This window comes from Molothrus aeneus, chromosome 14 (assembly GCF_037042795.1).
Source record: "Molothrus aeneus isolate 106 chromosome 14, BPBGC_Maene_1.0, whole genome shotgun sequence".
Classification (NCBI taxonomy): Eukaryota; Metazoa; Chordata; class Aves; order Passeriformes; family Icteridae; genus Molothrus; species Molothrus aeneus.
The window spans coordinates 2,346,802-2,367,723 of NC_089659.1; the positions used below are offsets into that span (position 1 = coordinate 2,346,802).

Genomic DNA, 20,922 nt, shown 5'->3' on the forward strand with positions numbered 1-20,922 from the left:
AGCCAGCTCCCTCCCTCCCAGCCCTAATCTCTCCTCACAGCTTTGGAGCACAGCTCTTCCAGGCAGCTGACATTTAAATAAGCTCTGTATTGACTTTCCTCTGCTGTACCTCGAGTCCTCCTTGTTTTCCTTATGTTCATATTCCAACTCTGCTGCTCTGCAGCTCCTTCTGAAGGTAATGGAAGCGGAGCTGGACTGATAATCAATAAATACCTTCACCCTGCAATCCCTCAGAGACCCAGCCCAGGAGGAGACTTCCCTCTCTTCCCATGCATATTCACTATTTTGGATAAACTTTCAGAAGGCAGGGAAAGGTTCTTTCCCAAATCTGCAGCATGTTTCAGACGATGCTAAGCCTGTGAACTTTCCTTTAACTCGCGTTAAACCGATACAACTTTTAATTAAAAAAGTAATTTTGAAAAATTGCTTGTGCGGTGCGGAAGGTGATGTTCAGACAGCATCACTGATCCCTGGAGTTCTGCAGCCTTGAGTTTAATAAACTGAATTTTCAAAAGTAAACACAGCTTGCATCAGCACCAACCTTCTATTTCAGCCCTGTATTTTCCATCCTTCCCTTAGCCAGAAGAGGATGTTTCCAGAGCACCACACACCAAATACTGCATGGGCTGGAAAGCAGAAAATTCCCACCCCTGGAGCTGTGTCCCTGCCAGGTGAGGAAGCCTTGCCTCAGATGGAGCAAGGAGGAGGGTGAGACATCTCCCCCCTGACCCAGGACCCCCCCGAGCTGAGGGATGAGCTCGCACCCCACCCGGTCCTTGGGGAAGAAAATCCTGCCTCCTCCAGCTGTAATTTAGGATTCATTTTGCCTAATTTGTTATTTCCTGTAGTAGGTAATCCAGCAAGGGGGAGGGGCAAAGGGCAGAACAAAAGCAAAATAAAAACTAACCTAAATGTCTCGCCCCAGGCAGAAGCAAGTCAAAAACACGCTCAGGTTTCATTCTATTTGTTTTTATAACTGTTCACCTGGGTCTTTTTCAAGTTCTTTAAGAAGAATCATTTGAATTATATTTATTCCACAACTTCAAAAAGATGCTCCATGACAGTGGGTGTCACATCTCCTTCTTCTCTCCTCTTTCCCCCTTACCGATTTATCCCAATTTCCCGACAGGCTCAAACAAGGGCTGGGAAGCCAAGATTCTTGGGTCCACTTCCCAACTGCATTTCTAGCAGGTCATTAATTTCCCTGTGAGCTGCTTTGCTCCTCTGTAGAGCAGGGAGAGGTGGGTTGTGCAGCTTTATCCCTGTTTATAAAACAAATACTCTGAGAATCCAGGCACACTGTGCTGATCTGAAACACCAGGCATTCTGTTATTATACATAAATAAATATAAATACAACATCTACCATTTTCACTCTACTTATTTACATTTCTACTATTTTAGAACTTCTTATGTTGCTAGAAATGCCAAAAAGAGATGATTTCATGTTCTCATGCCTATTCCACCCAGAAATGGTAGGCCTGAATGCAATTTTTTTCCTTCTGCTAAAACTGTACTCCTAACTGTATTTTCTCAGTCAAAGCTTCATAAGAAAGGAACTTTAAAGGTGTTGTTTGCAGCTGCAGTGAAATAAACACACATTCAGTGCTGCCCATGCTGAGAGAGGTATTTCATCTGCACATCCTTTAACTCTGAGCACCACCAGTGATTATCCCATACAACTTAATTCTGGAGAGTATTTTATTAAATATGCATTTGGATTTGGTCTCAGTTCCATAAAATATTTAATCATGTGCCTAAACATTACATACCCCACCAAGTTTGGGTTTTAGGCTGTCTGGTAACACACACAGCAAACTCCAGAAGATAAAACACCTTCATTCTTTATCTGAAGAGCTCCACTCCACAGCTCAGCCTTTCAGAGATGTGCCAGCTCCAGCTCTAACTAGCTCTTCACACTTTTTTTAAGACTAATAGGCTCCACATATTCATCTCCAAAGGGTATAAATTCCCTTCCTCTCTTTCCCTTTTAAATATGTCAGGCAACATTACAAAAAAATAACATCTGTGCCACAGTTATGCAACAAGCAGCATGATAACCATTAAACTGCACTTTATAGAGAGTGGGCTGAAATGAAAAACAAAACAACAAAAAGGAAACAGGGGGAAAAAAGTTCACCTTTAAACCAGGGATCAGGGAGGGTTTCAGCACCACCACCCTCCTTTGCCTACCCCAGACTCCTTGTTTTACTGCCCTTCTTCACTGATGCCTCATGGCTATTAATGGCAGCCTGAATATACATGCCATGAACTGCAAAAATGGATTGAATCTGGCTGGAAAGGGCTTAAACGTTCAGTAAGAAGATGAAGAATCCCAAAAGTGGTTTTAGTATGCGTGTACATTTTGTCAGAGTATACCAACAGCACTATATATTCTTTTCTTGCAACACTTAGCAAGCCTTCTCTTTTCATAAATATAGGTCAACAGAGCTAAACTCTGTTTTTGCCTCAACTCCCACTTTAAATGCATAAAAAATTAGATTTTTAGGGAGCAGAATGAAAGGAATGGTGTATTTCATGCTATTATATACCCAGCCAAGGATCCCAAAGGGTTTGTTTGGGCTTTAAAAACAAAACAAAAACCCTTGGCATTTGTCAGACTAAAACCATTTTTCTTTGGTCTTTGCACAACCATGCTTTCCAGATTTGAATAAATAACATCAAACAAACTATTTTGACTTCCATTTTCCAAGTTGTTCAAGGATAGACAGAGCAGGGTGTGAAGCATTTGGGGACTCTGAGCAGGACCCTGCAGAGCCCCCATCAAACCTGGAAATGCTCATTCCAACCCCTCTGCTCCCCCTCTTGTCATTTATATTTAAGCAGCTTTCTATTGCCCCAAAGAGAAATTATTGAAACAGCCACAGATAACAAGTTTAGCAGGCATCACCACAGGGTATGGCTGTACCCATAAATGCAGGCAGAGGGATGAAGGTATTAACAAAAAACCAAAAATACTGACTAAACTCTGAGCTACACATCAAGTTTTCAACCTGACCCTCACAAATGTAGGAGTGATTTAACACAGCCCCTTCAGCAAATGCCCAGGCCTAACTGAATAACAGAATATAATATAGGTTAATACCCTTAAATAAAATGATGTATTATATGGATACAATATACTTTATATAGATTATGTAAATATTGTAATACCCTTAAACTGCCTTTTGCTTTAACACCAGGAATGCAGGGTGAGAACTCATCAATTATATTGTCAGCTGCAGATTTCAGATATTTTAGGTTTCCTGCACGTTGCAATGGGGATCATAACCCCTTCACATGAGGTTTAAGGCACAAGTCAGTCATTAAGCATCTCTGACACAATAATTGGACTCCACCAGGCACAAACTCACTGATCACAATGCAGATGAAGACTTTCCCATACCACACCAAGCCAAAAAGCTTCAAAACACAATCTAGGCACCATGTTCCTCCTTTCCTCACCACCTTCACTGAAATCCTTTCCTAGGAGCCACCTTCCCCCACTCCTGCTCTTGGCTCTTTGCTGGCATTGAAGTTGTTTTGTTTTTATTCCCAAGCCACTCATTTTACCCAACAACCCCCCCAGACCACCTGCAGTGGGTGAAAAGTTAATCCAAGATGCTTCCAAGCCCCCTCTGAACTAACCTTTAGGAAATCCTAAACTCATCCTAGTGAGGAATCCAGCACACAGATTGTGCATGGCCAGGTGAACACCATAAACAAGGGAGAAAAGGAGGATGTAGTTTATGGGGAAAAAATCCAGAGAGAACCTGAGATACCAGGGTTTGCTTAACACATGAATTGGAAGCTGTAATTCCACACACCAGCAATCAGGATCAGCAATTCCACAGAACAGCCAACACATCAGGCACTGAGGAGCTCCAGCTCTGCAGCACAACCAGTGCCCATCCTTCCTGCAAAGCCAGAAATGCTTCCAAAGGGTGGAACCAGCACCAGACCCTGCTGATGATTGAGCGCCAGCTCAAACACCCTTTGCAGAAGAAGAGAGAACTGTAAGGAGCACGTGGTTCTTAGCTCAACACTGCACAGGGCTATAAACTATAACCTGAATGGAAATCCTGAAACACAACTTTGTGCTGCCTAAAACAGCCATAAATTGTGATGCTGAGCAATCAAGCCTTTCAAAAATTCACTCTCAAACCAGAAGCTCCTTGGAAACCCAGCGGCCTGCCCAGCCTCCCATCCATCCACCTCCCAAAAAGCTGCTGCTGGTAACTGCTCAAACCCAGCAAGCAGCAGGCAAGGACTGAGCACAAATGCCCCAAAGAAACAGCCAAATTAACCAAAAAACAGCCACAATACACAGAACTCCTCTCCCTGCACTACAAACTCTCTCCACCAAACTAACCAGACAAATAAGACAATTAAGTAAGTGAAGGTTACAGGGTTAGGACAATTATTTGTTCTGAACTCCTCTGTACCCATGGCACAGTTCAGCTGAATTCCTGCACGAGCTGGCACCGAATGCTCCATGGACTCCAGAATGAATCTCTGTCTCTCTCACACTCCATGGACAGGTGATTTTGATAGAGGAGATTTCCTCAGAGGCAGGCATAAACAAACTATGGGAAGTGATTGTGTGCTGCTCCCTACAGAGCCAGTGGTGTTATGGAGATTGGGGTTTGCTTGTTTGCTTTAATGTGAGCTGAAAAATTGTGGTCAGCAGCACCTTCCCTTCTGGTCTTCCCAAAAATTCCACCCATCTTGCCACGTTAAAGGCACAGCTGTCAGTGAATTCACCTGTCCATGTAATGTTGGCAGTAACATTAAACAGAAAAACCCACACCACAACTTTCTGTAGCTAAAATCACCCCACTCCCCAACAGTTTTTTCATGCAAATGAGAACAGTGACCACCCTGAAAAAGGCAATTTTCATTTTCCCCCTCGAGGTTCAGAGAGAGCCAAGATTACTAATTGCTCCATTCCCTGGAGCAATATGAAATAAGATCCAGCATCCATCTGTATTACCACTGAAATACCAGTATGACCCTTAAATTCACATTCAGAGTATTAAAACATGACCTTGCAAGGCTACCAGAAAAAAAACTGTTTAGAAATGCTGCTTTCTGGCCAAAGAGACACCAGATTCCCCCTGTACTGGTTAAATTCCCAGCCACCCTCCTCGCTCCCATAAAGCAGTTCAGTATTTCTCTGAAGTTATTCAACAGCTGTGAAGGTCAAGTATTGTCCAGACTGGCCAGTCACAAACAAATCCACCTTTCACACCCATCTGTGCTTCAGCACCAAGTAAAACCCCAGCCAGAGGGGGAAAGGACAGGAAATCAGGAGCAAAGGGTCCTCACCTGCTCTCCAGAGCACAGCTGATGCTTGCACAGGGCTTGGCTGACCCAGCCAGGGACCTGAAAATTGGGGCCAATGCAGTGGATGGGAAAGAACTATTTTTTTTTTTCCATGTGTAAAACTCATAGTTTCAGCTAAAATACAAGAAATTTAAAAAAGAGCTTCAGTGGCACTTCTGAAGAATAAAAAAAAAAAAAAAAGGCTTTGGAAGCTTTAGATTTGAAGCTTCACAAGCTTCTTATGAAAAATGCAAGCTTTGAAAAACTTCTGAAGAATTAATATTCTTACTTTGGGCTCTTCTACTGCCAACGGACTACGGATGCTGTAACTAATAAAAAATAATTAATGCCAATAAACAGGCCCTTCATAAGGCTTCAGCTTCTCTCCTCCATCAAAGACTCATCTCATTCATTGGGACATTGTGCAGGAAACAAAATTCACCCACAGAACTTGTGTTTTCCACGTTTGGTTCCCCTGTGCTGTAACTGACAATTAAAATCCTCCCAAGTGCAAGGAAAGGAATCTGATTTTTTTTAATAAGGACACAGCTCCAAAAGCAGCTCCAGAGCATGGCACAGACCTCACCTGGAATGGAACTGGGAAAGAGCTGGGAATTTGTGTCCAAGCCCTCCCCAGGACCCGGGTCTCATGCTGGGAATGAAACAACCAAGAAGTTCTCAGGAGTGCTCTGAGCACCCCAAGCCAGGTCCTGGCACTCCTGAGAGTCCTGCAAGATCCACAGGAGCTCATTTTCCTGCTAACCTCCATCTGAGAGTCCAAATACCCTCAAAATGCAAGAGTCTCATTGCATCACCACCCTCTCAGCTGTTTCAGGAAAAGGACAGTGACAATGCTGGGTTTTAATTTGTGAGGAGCTCCCTACCCTGGGGGCGAGCAGAGACAGAAAACGCCTTGGCTGTTTGGGGTTATTTTAGAAATCCTGACTCTCCTCTCTCCAAGGTCCTCAGTGGGGCAGAGTGGAACAGCCCCAGACACCACAAAGCAGGAAAGGACCCTCACACCAAACCCACCACCAGGAGTCCCTTCTACACCACAGAAACCCCACAGCAGCAAGAGGAGGAAGCTGATACATTGGCAAAAAACCTAAACTGGTGTTAAGGCCAGGCCTACAAGCTCTGCCAGCCCAGTGACACAGAGACTGGCACTGCAACACCTCTCAACGGGACAGCACAAGTCTGAGCTCAAGCTCCCTCTTAAGAGAGGCACCCTGGTCTGATGCCTCAGGAAAACAAAGCTACTGGCAGAGCCAGATCACAGTCCTGGCAGGGACAATTCAGAAAGGTGTTAAACTGAGGGGGTAAATTAATTAGCTGGGGTCCAAGCAGAAGCAATGCTGTTGGGCCAGCAGACTGTGGGTCCACCTTCCCAGCAGGGAGCAACACCAGTAAATGAAGACAAGGAGACTGATCAGAAACTTCTAGTGACACATCCACCCCAATTCTGAAGATGCAGCACAAAACAAAGATGTATATAAGATCACTGAAAGGCAACAATTAGCCAGCAGAATTCTCCATCATGGGAGACCATCGAGACAAGAGCTTGGATAAATTAAGCAAATCAGTTATCTCGTAGTCAAAAGCTTTTTTAAAGGCAAACAAGACTGCAAATATAAATCACCTCCTGAATGCTTAAGGGTTAGAAGAAAATTCTGCCCAGGGACGACAGCCCCAGTGCTGCCCACCCCCAGATCCCTGTGCAGCTCCTCCAGCTGGGCTGGCACAGACCCTGCCTGGGACTGGAGGGCACTGGGCCAGTCCCTGGATTATTCACAGGGCTGACGTAGCCCTGCAGACACAGATCCACCTCATCCGTGTCAGTCTTTGGAGACTGCATAATCATAGCTCAGCCCATGCCAGAGCAACATGAGGAACACCTTCTGTACAGAAGAAATTCTCAAGATTTAAAGTTTTAACACAAGCTAACAAACGCCAGGGATGAAAGAAATCCTGGGATGAAAGATCTCCATGACACCTGCTTTGAATAAAAAGACATTGCTACAAAAATATCACAGACCTGCTGGTCTAGAGCCTTTGCTTCATGTCATTCCCCAGACATCAATTTGCAATAGAGGCACACAAAAGCAGCATTACACAGATTACATGCTACTCCCCTGAACTGCAAACAAAATCCACCCAGCACTACCACCACAGTCCAGAGCAGCAGAGCCACTTCCCCTGGCTGTTCCTAAGACAATGTGCTAAGGATAAGGGCTCAACACTCATTTGCAGAGCTGAGGGCTCCTCCTGCAAGCTTCCCTCTGGCTCAGCTTCCCAAACACTCCCCCATTTCTCCTCATGTCAGCAGTGGTACCAACCCTCAGCACAGGCAGCAGGACAGGTTTTACACTCAATTCCTGCATCCTTCAGGCAAACCCCCACACCTGGATGCTCAAGGCAGCCCATCACCTTCAGCATCTGTAGCTTCACTGCTTTCTACACGACACAACACATGGCAATTATTTAATGTTTGGTTGTAACAGCACCCAGGAGCTCTAAAATCAAAAACCCCAAAAGGCTGAGATCCCACCACGCCTCTCACAGCACATACAGGTAAGAAATCAGGCGGATCCTCATGCTAGAACAGCTCAGACCCCTGCACAGGTGACAGGTGACACCAGGGGTGTGAACCACCAGCTCAGAGACTAGAGGGAAGAGCAAGGTTCCAACAAAACATGGTTTGCTCAGTTTTATGCCACATGCCTCATTTACTCACTGCTGGCAGCATCCACAAAATCAGGCTCGTCAAGCACCTGACTGTACACACAGGTAATGATTATAAAGCCAACTCAAGCGGGGCTAAAAGTACACAAAGATCTAGCATAAAAATAAAAAAGTGCAATCCTCTCCCAGGTGGAAAACAGGACTTTGAACGTAACAGGTGGATTACATAACAATTATTTTGCTCCCAATTCTCAAAATATAGATATTTTTTTAAATACCCTCACAGAGCAAAAGCTGTCATTACTGAGAAGCAATAGCAATTTTACTCTGGTAAACAGTCAGGCTACCCAGCCTCTCTCAGGGCCAAACACAAACTCAGCAACGGCAGCATCAAAGAGCCCCCACACAAGGACCAGGGCAAGGCCTGGAGCATCCATGGCTCTCCTCCCTGGATCCTGCCCAAGGAAAAGATTATTTCCTAATGCTGCTTTTTGTTTGCAACGGGGCATAAACTTCAAGGGGATTGTTCACTGCTGTGCTGGGGGAAAGCAGCACGGTTGGGTTGCTGCTACAATGGAAAAGCCTTAATATCCAAAAAACGCACCTCGCATCGATGTCTGGGTCCCACACCCAGGATCCAACCTGAGCCAGAGCCCTTTGTCTGGGAACACTTTCTCCCTGAGCCTGGGGCCTTCTTGGTCCTGCAAGCACATTTGAGCCTTTTCATATGTTTCTTTGCAGAGCCAGGAAAAAGATACACACGTGACCCATCACAAACCATCCACGAGGCCTCACCATCTCAAAAGAGAAGGACACCGCCGAGGCACTGCCCCACACAGGCGTACTCCCTGTCCCAGTTTGGAAGTTAAAACCCACTGGCCACAACCTCTTCTCTTTTTTTCCATCTCAAAGAGACTCCTCAGCATTCAGAACTCGACCTTTAAGTGGGCTGCCAGAGCCTCGCCTCCAAAAGGCAACAGCAAACACAAAAAAAAAAAGGAAAAACAAACCCACAAAAATCCCCCCTCCCCACCCCCAAAGCCAAGCAGAGGAGCAGAGAGGGAAAGGGGGACGAGGCACACGGGGAAGGCGGCCGGGTGCTCCCCTTTTCTGCCTCCCTTTTATTCCTGCTGAGTGTAGTAACACTTGAACTGGCTCTCTTTATTTGCAGCCGGATACGCGCTTTCAAAGATACTGTACTACTGTGTAGGCCAAGCAGGGACTCTCTTTCTTCCCTTGGTTAGGGCTTTTGGGAAAATAATTATTCACCAGAACTGCCATCGTGAACAGAGCAAGCTAAATCAATGTAGCTTTGTATGGGCCATTGCCACTGCAAAGCAAATACTCCATCAAGACATGGATCAGTGAGAATTTTATCACTAGGAATCCTTATGCACATATCTTTGTGTATTTTTAATATCCACCTTACCCCTCCCCACGCTCCTGCACCCCACCCTCCCCACGGATTTGTCTTGTGTCACTGGCAGCTATGGGGCTTGGCCACACGATTCACATCACTAAAAACGTCTTAAATACACGGGTTTATTCTCCTTAAAAAAATTTATAATAAGGCATTGGTGCAGAGCAGATTTATTCACTGAACAGGTTGATTTATTTAACAGACTTGACATACATCAAAACCTACTATAGGCTTACATAATTGTTATCCATTTAGCAGGTCTGGTTCTTTTGTCAAGTATTTGTTTTTCAAAAGTGATTCACTAAAGACTGCTGCCTTCTGCACAGCTCACATACCTTAACAAATGCAGTCTTGCATGGGGTATTAGCTGAAGTGACTTTAAATTGCATCCTACCTGCTTGAGCGCTGCCGCTATTTTTTTAGCCTCTGTATTATTCCTTTACTAAACCACACGCACACCACCAAAAAAAAAAAAATTTTCAAACAGCAAAGCGAGAGGCAGGCGCGTGTGTAGAGGCACACCGAGCCCCGCTGGCAGCAGCGTGTGCCGCGGGCTCGGTGTTACCGCAGTACCACGCCGCTCCAGCGATGCCAGCAGGTACCTCCGAGTACCAGGATGTTGATGGCTGCACAGAGGTTTCGGGGCAGGGGGGACGAGCGAACCGCCGGGCGGAAACGGGGGGAAAACCTCCGGGAGGATTTAAGGACCGCGGAGCCGTTTTGTTTTCCCGCAAGAGGCTCATTGAGGAGGCCTCGGCTCGCACAGGCGCACCGCTCCCTCCGGCCTCACGCATCCACCCACGGCTCCCGGCCGCGGCTCCCCCGCACACGCACCCATCGTGCGCGGCTTCCCCGCGGGAGGCGGAACGCGCCGGGGCAGCACCCACGGCACACCGATCGCCCCGGCGCTCACCGCCGGAACCCCACGGCTTGTTTGGGTTCATCCATCGCACCGCGCATCGCTCGCTCGCCTCGGGGCCGAGGAAGGATCGCGTTCCCCCCCCTCGGCTCCGGCATCCTCCTCGCACACGCACACCGGGCACATCCCGGGGCTCGGGGATGGCAGCGCCCGGGTGCCGACCGCACGGACCCGGCGCTCCGCCGCCCGCCAGACAGATGGTTAATTACATTCACAGCCGCATTTTGCGCTGGGATAGAGTTTCAGACAATAAGCCAGTTTTATTTGATTAGCCAGTTCTCTAGTTTAATGCGCGCGGTGACAGCTACTCCCAGGGCTGGGGCTTTTTTTTTTTTTTCCCCTTAAATAAAAATAAAAATCCCATCCCCCCTCCTTCATTATGTTTTTGTTCTGGCCGAGGCTGAAGTAAGCGCGGCCCCCGCGGCCGCCGGGGGACCCGGCGGGGCGGCGCCCCCGCCCCGCGCTGCACCTGCCCGGGGTGGGGGGGGGACACGGCGCCAAGTTGCCGCCCCCCCCCCGTCACCTCAGACCACCCTCGCACACACGCACACCCCGCAACTTCCCCGCAGGCCTCCGCGCAGGCCGGCGCTGCCATCAGCATCCCCTCCTCCTCCCCGCTGCCCCCGCGGTGTGCCGGCGCGGGAGGGGGGCTGCGTGTGGCTGAAGCTCCGCCGCGGCGGGACTCACCTCGGCGCGGGGCCCGCGATGGAGCGGGGGTCCCCCGCCCGCCGGGCGCTGCCGGTGCTGCGGCTCAGCGCTGCTCCATGCGCCCGGGGCCCGGCGCGCGCAGGTGGACGCGCCCGCCCCCGGCCCCCGCCTCCCGCCGCCGGCCCCCGCCCCTTCCCCCGCCGCCGCCGCCGCCGCCGCCGCCCCACGGACGGGCCCCCCGGCCCCGCGCTCCCTGCGCAGGGACGAGCGGAGGGCGGGAGGGAGGATGGGGGGCGGCGGCTCCCGCCTCGCCTCGCCCCGCCGCCGCTGCCTCCTCCTCCTCCTCCTCCTCCTCGCCGCCGCCGCCCCCCAGGCCTGCGCCCATTCAGGAGGTGCCGGGCAGCGCCGCCGCTGCCATTGTTCGTTCGCTGGGAGCGGGACCCGTTGCCCGCCCCGCGCACCCGGCCCGGCCCGGCCCGGCCCGGCCCTCGGGAGCGCGCACCGCGCCCGCTCCGGCCATAAAGGGCGCGCGGCCGCCGCCGGGCCCGGGCAGGTGCCGAGAGCTCGGCCGGGGCTGAGGGAACGGGGGCGCTGGGAAGGGTCAGGGAAGGAAGGACGGACGGGCCGGGCCGGCGGGGAGGGGACAATGGGCCGAGCGGGTCTCACCCCCGCGCACGGCTCGGCCGGAGCCCGGAGTGGAACTGGCTCCCAGCGCTGTCCATCCGGCTGAATTCTCCATAGTGGATATGGGAGTCACCTTAGGGCTTGCAGCAGCTTTTCTGATATATTTTCATGATCACGTTATTAATAACAGCGTCTAAAAGCGTGGTTTACCTTCAGATGCCCATTCCCGGGAGGAGGCTGCCTCATCTCAGGCCGGCTGAGGACTCGCCGAGATGCCGGGCACGCCGAGGGAAGGAAGGCAGGGACAAACCAGGCGCTGCCTTTAGCCGAGCAGGAGGGCGACAAACAGTCAAGGCAGGAGCCAGCATCTCCAGAGTGTGTGAGCCGATAGCATCCTCCCCTCCTCGCAGGACCCTCCCGTGTCTCTGTGACACCCTCACATGAGCACCGTGGCCGGAGTCTCTGCACCGGGGACTGGAGGAAACTTCGGTTATTTCATCTCCTGAGTCAACAGAATGGTTTAGCAAATAGAAGGCAAACCAGACACACCTATTAGCCTTTAGGTTTATTTAAGTTCACTGTGATATTTAAAAGAGGTTTCTAGTCTTAAGTTATTCCTTGAGATGCTTTTTCATGTTAAACAACACATACAATCTAAAAATTGATTAGCTAATTCTGTGGCTAAAATACTGAAGTATCAAACACTTTAGTCCTTGTTCCCACAGCATGAGAGACCCCCGTCCATGCAGTAATAAAACAGGAACTTATGACAACATATGGAATGCTCTCTGAATTCAGAGCATTTTACACATGAACCTTCAGCACCACAAAATAAACTAATCTCATTTTTTCTTCATTAACAGCAATACCCAAAATCAGGACATGCCATACATCACGTGTGAATAAATTATTCATTCCCACTGTGTCAGGGCACATGCTTGAAGGGGTGCAGCAACTGAGACCAGCAGCAAATGATTTGCCCAAGGCTACAGAGTGAGGTGGTATCACAGTTTCTGGGAAGTAGCACTTCCCAGTCCTATCCCAAGTGATGGCTTTCCTCTCCAGCCTCACCACATTGCTGTGGGAATCACACACTTCAGTCCCTGTGCCTTTGCACGTTTGCAACGCTGCATTTTGTTTCACTACCCCGTCATTTTCCTGGCAGAAAGATTCGAGTAATATAAATAAGTAATTAATCAGGGTCAGGTGAGATGGTGACAGCACACCTGGCAGTGCTCACTAAAATAAACACACAGGTGGATGGTGGTCATGAACTGCTTTCAAAATGAGCTAGGGGCAGGTTTTGCCCTCAGCAACCTCACATAGGGGCTGTGCCCTTGAAAAGTGCCACCAAAGGCACACAAGCAAATTTGGCAGCTCTTCTGCTGAGGCACCTCCCAGGGCAGGAATAACAGGGCCAGAAGCACCTGGCAGAGCCACCCAGCTGCTGCCAATGCCTTTGGGAAGGTGCCACACTGGAGCTGTGTGCTGGAGGTGATGGCAATCACCTGGGTATAATCACCAAGATAAGATTAGAACTAAACCTGGGGGGGGGGCCTTGGTGGAGATGAAAGGACACATTCAATTAAGTGAGCCTTGCACCTGGATCTAGTTTAGAAAGACAACCCAAGTATTTATTTAAGTGCTGTATTTCAAGGAGAGCACAAACATAAGGCTCAAAGATTATCCTTGGGCTGTGAAACAATACAAGGCCTTTAGTTCCACTTACCTACACCACTCACTGAAGGTCCTTCAGTTACAGAACCACCACAATAGTGATTGACAGGCAGCCTGAAGTTCTGCACAGCATCTCAGGCAATCTGAAAAATCAACAGTCTGTGCTCTGTGATCTTTCCATGTAGTGCCACAAACAGATGTGGAAGGGGCACTGACAGGGTACCCTTGGCAGGGTATTCATTTTCCCACCTTGGCAGGGTATTTATTTTCCAGGCTGTCAGATAGAGGCTCACAGGTGTGAGAACAAGGTTCTAAGAAAGCTCCTTTTGGCAGGAAGGGATGGGCAGCCCCTGAGCCAGGGGTGATTGTGCTGCCAGCCCAGCCCTGCCCCACGGCCCTGCTGTTCTCCTGGCCCCCTGCAGCTCCACTGCTGCAGCCAGCGCTGTGATCATTCACTGCAGCCTGTGCCACGGAGCAGATCAGACATGTACATCTGTCCCAGCCTTCCAGCTGTCTTCACACAGAATCCATGTGCCCAGACATGGATATATGCCAGGATCCTCTGCCTGCTGGTCTCTCTAGGAAGCAGGAGGCAGTCTAAGAGAAAAGAACCTGGGTTATGACAAGAGGCCAATGCCACGGAGGTTTCCAGGTCTCCAAGTGCCCATTTTCTATCATTCCTTCTTTTCTTCATCAGTCCTTCTTTTCCAGATTCACGGGAGCCACTGCAGCACATCCAATACAGGTCAAATCCTTATTTTTCTGTGGCCCAACTAATGTCTGCTATACACAGCCCCTCTACTAAACCATACCAGAGGCAGAGATCCAGCAGAGGATTCTGGTTTGCCCATGGTATAAATGGGATTTTCAGAAGATCTCAAATCCTGCATTCTTGGGTGAGCCTGGTAAAGCATGGTTCAAGCAGAAAGCTGCCTAGATGTTATGAACCTTACAAACTCAGAGAGAAAGGCAGGAGGGTGGCAGACATCACCCTCCAATCCCACTCTAACACAAACAGCTGGAGAGGATTTCTTCCCCCACACTCAGACTTCCAAGACCAACTTCTGAACAAGAACAGTCCAACATGGACCACTGGCAGAATGAGAAGCACTCCAGGAGGTGGGGTGGGGTTTTGACTCATGAGGGTGAAGGATTCCCCCCCTCTCCTCCTCTTCCCTTCCCAGATCCTGGCATGCAATTCAAAAGCAACAGTGTGCTGTGGGAAATAACCCTGAGCCTGCAAACAGTGAGTCCTTACTGAGCCCAAAGCCATTCCTGCAGAAGAAAGCTGGAATCATGAGCTGCACACACTGAATTTCTCCTGTCCTCTCTGGCACACCTGTCCAGCCTTACAGCTTTGTCAGGAAACCATCCCAAGCCACCCAAAGCAGCAGTGCAGGCTGAGCCCCCAGCTGCAGACAGACTCCCCCTGCATCCCTGGCTGTCTGCATCCCCCCTGAGCTCTGTCTCAGAGCAGCTGCAGGAGCAGAGCTGATGTTCAGCCCACACCTTCTCTTTGCCCCCATGCTCCAGACATACCCAGGAGATGCCCGAGGCTGTCGCTGACCTTGAGGGGAAAGACAAATTTCCAACGTGCCCGACAGAGCTGCGGAAGGACCGAAGGTGAGGAGGGTCCCTGAGGAGTTTCCAGGCTTCTCCATTCCTTGACAGGCTCCTTGCTCCACCAAGCACCCCAAAGACACCCAACCCTGCCTCACAAGGCTAAAAACCTCCTTCTTCAAGTCAGGCAGTTCCAGCAGGGTCACAGCCTCTGAGGCTCCCCTGACCCCATTAAACTGAGCTGCTCACGGGCTCTGAGCCCCCAAATCTGTCCCTGCCTATTCCTTCCTTTCTCCCACCTTCCTTCTAACATCTCAGCTTTAGATTGTAAATCTTCCTTTAAACTGTGCATTTCTCTTACCAGTTTCCATGGCCAAACCCCTCCTTGGTGGTGCCTTCTGAGCAGGAGGAAAGGAAAGCTCCCATTTGTGCCTGGGCCAAGGCAGCGCTCTGGGGACAGAAGGCTCTGTGTGCCCTCATTCCCTTGGCAGGAACAACAACCTCGGCCACTTCAGGGAAGGTGACTGGATTAGCAGGGCACAAAGGGAAAAAAGGGAAGAAGAAAAGCAACCAGTAACAGCCAAAAAGTCTCAGGCATGGCCTGGTGTATTTGCAGTGAGCCAGAGCACAGGTTGGAGCAAAACCTGGAGAAGGCAAAGGGATCAGGACATCACAGAGCCACAAACTGCTCTGGATTCACTGCAGCTTGGATCTTCTCACAGGCAGGAAATCCATGACTGGCAAGGATGAACTGCAGAGGTGCAGGGCAGTTTCTGGTATCCCAGGGTTTAAGGCCAGTTGCTGCCTTGGCTGAGCTGGCTGGCACCTGGAAGTGCTGGGTGAGGATGGCAGAGCCCAGAAGGGCTGGTCAGGACTCTTTGGTCACAGCTGGAAACTCAAATTCTGTATTGCAATTCCATCCTTCCCATTGCACTGTGGCTCTTCTGGAGCTGCTCCACAAACCAGCAGAGCCAAGCCCTGTTTATTGTGGATGGAGCTGTTACTTGTAGTGTTCTATAAATGATTTCCTTTCTTTAGGAAACGTGCAACTCTTCGTGCCCAGAGGCACCTTGTGCTTTTCTCTCTCGTTTCAAGTGCAGAGGACGCTCTAGTGGTGAGCAGAGGTCCCATAGAGCAGAGCTGGTGGAAGGGGTTGATTTTAATGCCAGCAGAGCTGCCACAAAACACAGAACTCTTGGCATCTGCACAGCTGCTTGGCCAGCCTTATTCAGAAATAAACCCATCTCACAGAATTCATAAAGCTGAATTCCTCTGGTCTCTGAAGGGAACATTCAGGAAATGCCCACTGCCTTTGAACCCAAACATCCTGGAACTGTTCTCCTGAAGCACCAACGCCTCAGAACGTTCCCTGAGTTGATTTCCAACTCACCTGGGTAAATTCCATGAGCTGGTCTCACCTCTGCCTCAGCCTGCACAATCACCAAGGTTCAGCTCTCTTTAAGCCCCATCTAATTATGCAATTTAACTGCAGCAAGAACAACAGCTTTGCTGAATATGCAACAGTCTCCTCATTGTGTTTGGATGGGGGGAGACAGAAGGAAAAGGCAATTTCATTTAAAGTTCAGGCATTTCTATGGGGCTTGTCCGGTGTGAAGGGGACAGAGGCCTCTCTGTGTCAGGTGAATCTGGAGTCAGAGACATTTTCCTGGTGTTTCTCGGGTGCAGCCACAGCTACCTGAACACAATGGCCCAAACCCTGGCGTTTTTCCTGCTCATTTTTCTTCAGGACTGTAGTTCATTAACTCCAGTAACGCAGTTTCATTAATGTGCATTAACCAATGACTTTCCCATTACTGCTGCTGTCTCCAATCAAAGACTCATTTATGGAAAACAAGGGCAGAGGGAACAACATGCTTTGGCAGCTGTAAGATCATACGCCCAGAGCTTTATACCCTCTGTCTTATATTTTTACGTTAAAGTATCACGAGCTATTACCATATTTTTCATTATTATTTGTGGCACTAAATACTGCAGCTCCCAGTGCCAGATGGCAAATATTCAGAATAAAAATAATGCAAGGCCAATCTTAGAAAGACTCAATGTGAGTGTAACAGCATGTATTCATCCTCCTTTCCTAATGCACATGGTTAAAATATTAGCAGACTTAAAATCTGGTTTTCCAATTTAGAGGAGTCACATATTACAGAATGATATGCATGCATATATACATATATTTAAATATGTACATATAAAATTTTTAATTTCTTTCCATTCTATTTGCATGTTTCAAGGGTCTTAACATAATACATGGACACATCATCTTTCACTCCTTGGAAGGTTATTTTAACCAGGAAAGAAAACCAAATAGTTTCAAAATGGAACATAAGCAAAACCCTTTTTCTAGAAATTGTTATTGGTACAAAATAATTTTTTTTTAATATATAAACAGCTTGAGTCCTAAACTTAACCAGATGGAAACGTGCCTACAAAGCGTTGGATCTAATTCAGAAGAGACTGACAGCCAACAGATGAGCCAATTTAGCCCATCCCATGCCAAAAATGGTCAATCATGTTATCTTATGTGTGACTCGACTCTGGCAGATGCCAACTCTATCCAAACAACTTCAAGCATCTTTTTGGAAGACTGGATTATTTTACACACACTTTTAAAAAATCATAATAATGCTCGATTTTTCTGGAAAACTTCCACTTAGCTTCAGCATTTTCACAAGAGATTTTTGATTAATTTATTTTAAGGATAAATCCTTTTATTTTATAGCCTAACAGAAGAAATGTTTTCCAAACCAACAAAGCCTGAAAAAAAAATTACTAAATTGCAGTTCAGTGACAGACCCCCATTTGTTTAAATATTCATACAAGGAAAGCTTTACACCTGTGCAAATCTTCCTTAAGCCAAATGTTTGCTTTCAACAACACAAAGAATCACGACAGGAAGCACAAGTTAAAGGTGCTTCCTGTATTCTTCATTACCTTCCCCAAAATTAAAAGTAAAGTTAAAACTAAAGGAGTTTTTTATATGTTGAGTGACTACAAGCAAGGATTAAAAAAATAATAATTCATAATCTCTCAGTGAATTTTCTTTTGTTGCTTATCAGAAGACCTATCAATCACCTGCCTCCACCTTCAACAGGACAGGACTTCCACCTCAGTGTCCTCTGCAACCCACCCACTGGGCAGCACAGAGCTGGTCTGCTGGTTTTTCCTTGTGCTAATTTGAAAAATAAAAAGGAAAAAACCCCACTTATTCAGTGATCACTCTATCACTGACAGCACAGGACCATTCAATCCCTCTCCAGTGCTAAGCCCTGTATCTGCTGTCAGCTTGGGCTCTGCTTAAACTCAGTCGGAATTTTAGCTTTCCCCTAGCACCCTAGGAGGTCTCAGGTGATGAGAGTTCTCTGTTAGACTGAGAGCTGCAGAAACCCCTGCAAACACTTAGCAGCTCATCATCTTTCACTGGACACCTTGAAAGGGCATATTTTAAAAGATGGACGTTTTCAAATCCATTGTTTCCAGAGAACAGTGCCAGCTTTCCTGCCACACACAGGGCAGAGGTTCTGCTCATAGCCAGCACTTTGGGTTGTCTTCTTGGCAATCACACACAAGGTTGCAATTTCATTTTCCACTTGTCCAGGAGGTAATTGCAATGCCTGTGTGAAGTGACCTTCCTGCACACAGAGCCAGGTAATTATCCACGGGACTTGCAGCAGCCTCTCCATTTCCAGCCTTTTTATAGAGCTCTTTATGATGGCAGGCCCAAGATTTTGAGATCCACAGACATCCATCTAGGCTGAAGTCTGGACATTTTTAGAGATCTTCCTTATAGGACAAACAGATATTCTCAGCTGTGTGAGCATTTCCTTACACTGGTCTTGCTCCTCAGAAACGGTGTCAGGGTGTGTGTGACCAGGGGAGTGGCTGCAGGTGTTCACGTTGGACTTGAGGCAACTCTTACAGAAAAGGTCACACACATTTAAAGGATTCACTTCTGCACTTCCCAAGCAAAAAACACTCTGGTTTCAGTGGATTGAAACACCAGGGTTTAGGTAACCACACCTTCCTTGCATCAAACTTGTCCCTAATTCATCCTAGCTATAGATTTATAGATTATAAAACCATGGAATCATGGAATTGTTTAGGTGGGAAATGACCTTCAAGATAGAGAATTTATATTGTTCTCATACCTTGTCAGCCCTAAGGCTGGTGGGAAGGTATGGAGTCCTTGGAAAGAATCACAAACTGCTGGAGAAGCCTTTGGAAAAAATGGAAAAGTTAGATTTTATCCTCTAGGTGCATTTGGGTTTTTAAAATAACAATTATGTCATTTCCTCTGTTTATGGATATTTAGCCAGTGGGTAACCAAACACTTCAATCAGCTTCAGCCAGGCTGATCCCAGCTTCTCATTGGCCCAGATAACCTCTGGCTGAAGAGCAGCTCAGCACTCAGACAGTGCCAGGGGCTTCCCTTTGTACACATTGCACACTCACAGCCACTGCCCTCCTCTGCTGTGCAGTCTGCAGTGCAAAAACTGGGCCTGGGATTCAAAAACTCTGTTGGCAACAGCTGGGTGACTCAGCAAGTATAGTTTTTTCTACAGCAAGTACAGTTCTTTTCTGCACCTATTTTAAAGAGCAGCGCTGGCTGAATTGGTTGTTGTGTGCTGTCAAACCAATGTTTCCTTCAGTTCCTGCCACCACTCCCACAGGTCTTACAGCAGGTTCAGTAAGAACTTCAGGGCAAGTGTGCATTAAAACAAGTAGATGGTACCTACAAAACATAACATAAACTTTAGCTGCACTGCAAGGAGCCTTGTATTCAGTCACAGGGCACAACTGACTCATCCAGGGAATCTTCTTTAGAAAGACACAGCTCTTCTCCTTGGCTGCTCACACTTATGCCTCATGTGAGCTCCTCAGATACACTGGTGCACCTGTGAGTTTACAGCTCTCCTGCCACTGCCCATTCCAGTTTAAGTCAGGGCAGAGTTGCTCTGAACCATGAAGCCATTGGTGAGTGTTCACTCCCCACACAGCCAGCACAGCACCCCAGAGCACTCAGCAGCCAGGGCTTCACCAGCCTCCTCCATCTCCTGCTCCTGCAGAGTTCATTGGCCACTGTTATCACTTCATTACCTCCTGCAGCCAGGGAGGAACAATCTGTCGAGAAACTTCCTTTTAATCTGGCTCAGGTATTGGGATGTGGTCATTTGTATAGAAATTCACCTGGATGGTGGCGTGGCTGCTCAAGGGAACCGCTTTGGAACACAGCCACTCCTTCTCCATGAAATATCACTGGATCTTGCTGCAGTCAGTGGCAATAAAAACAAGCGTGTTGAACAGATGTCACAAACCGTTCCCAGGCTGTCACAGCTTTCCAACATTTTCCAGTGGATTGTTATTAGCAGATCCCTGCAAGTCAGCAGCAAGCGATGCCGCCTCTGACTCCGCTCATCCCGCTCCGACTGATGACGTGAGCTGTCAGACTGTAAACTCAGAGTTGTCACATAGCTGTAATTTGCAGATTTAGTAAAAGAGCTTAACATTCCTTTGAGTAAAGTACTTAAGAGATGTATTCCATGGGATTTATGGGCTGTGAAAGTCTGTGTGGTTTTCAGCTAGAGCGGGATCTCCATAGGACAGCTCGAGTGTCAGTAAAGCAGCTTTGGCCTAAATCAGAGACTGCCATTAGATGTGAGCTTATATCCACTGAAGGAATTTCCACAGGGACTCTGCTATCAAGTCTGAAAACAGCCCTTTGGAGGATTTGCTTTTCTAGATACCTACTGGAATCACATAGGCATTTATTTACTGGAACTTAACTGCTTCCCAGCAGGCTAAATAATAGTTAGAAAGTTTAGGGCCTTCAATTACATTAAACAAATCCCTCAAAATAATCAACAAAACCCACTTTTTTTCAGCTTCCAGAGCTGATCATGCACTAAAAAGTATTTTTATGGCTCCCTTTTTTTTTCATGAGTGTTATTTGCATTTGACCTGCTGTTCAATGATTCCTGGACCATTTCCATCAGGAAATAATTTCAGTGCTGCAGCCCAGCTTCTGTTGTTCCCTTCTCACTGGACACACT

The 20,922-nt window shown here is 47.9% G+C and overlaps 1 protein-coding gene across 1 annotated transcript in view; it reads right to left on the reverse strand.

The window, feature by feature from the left end:
• Positions 1-11,138, reverse strand: part of NEXMIF (neurite extension and migration factor) — a 167,918-nt gene extending 156,780 nt beyond the window's left edge. Inside the window, exon 1 of the mRNA XM_066559284.1 lies at positions 11,033-11,138. The gene's annotated coding sequence lies outside the window, so the exon portion shown is untranslated. The remainder of the gene's footprint in view (positions 1-11,032) is intronic.
• Positions 11,139-20,922: the final 9,784 nt, after the last annotated feature.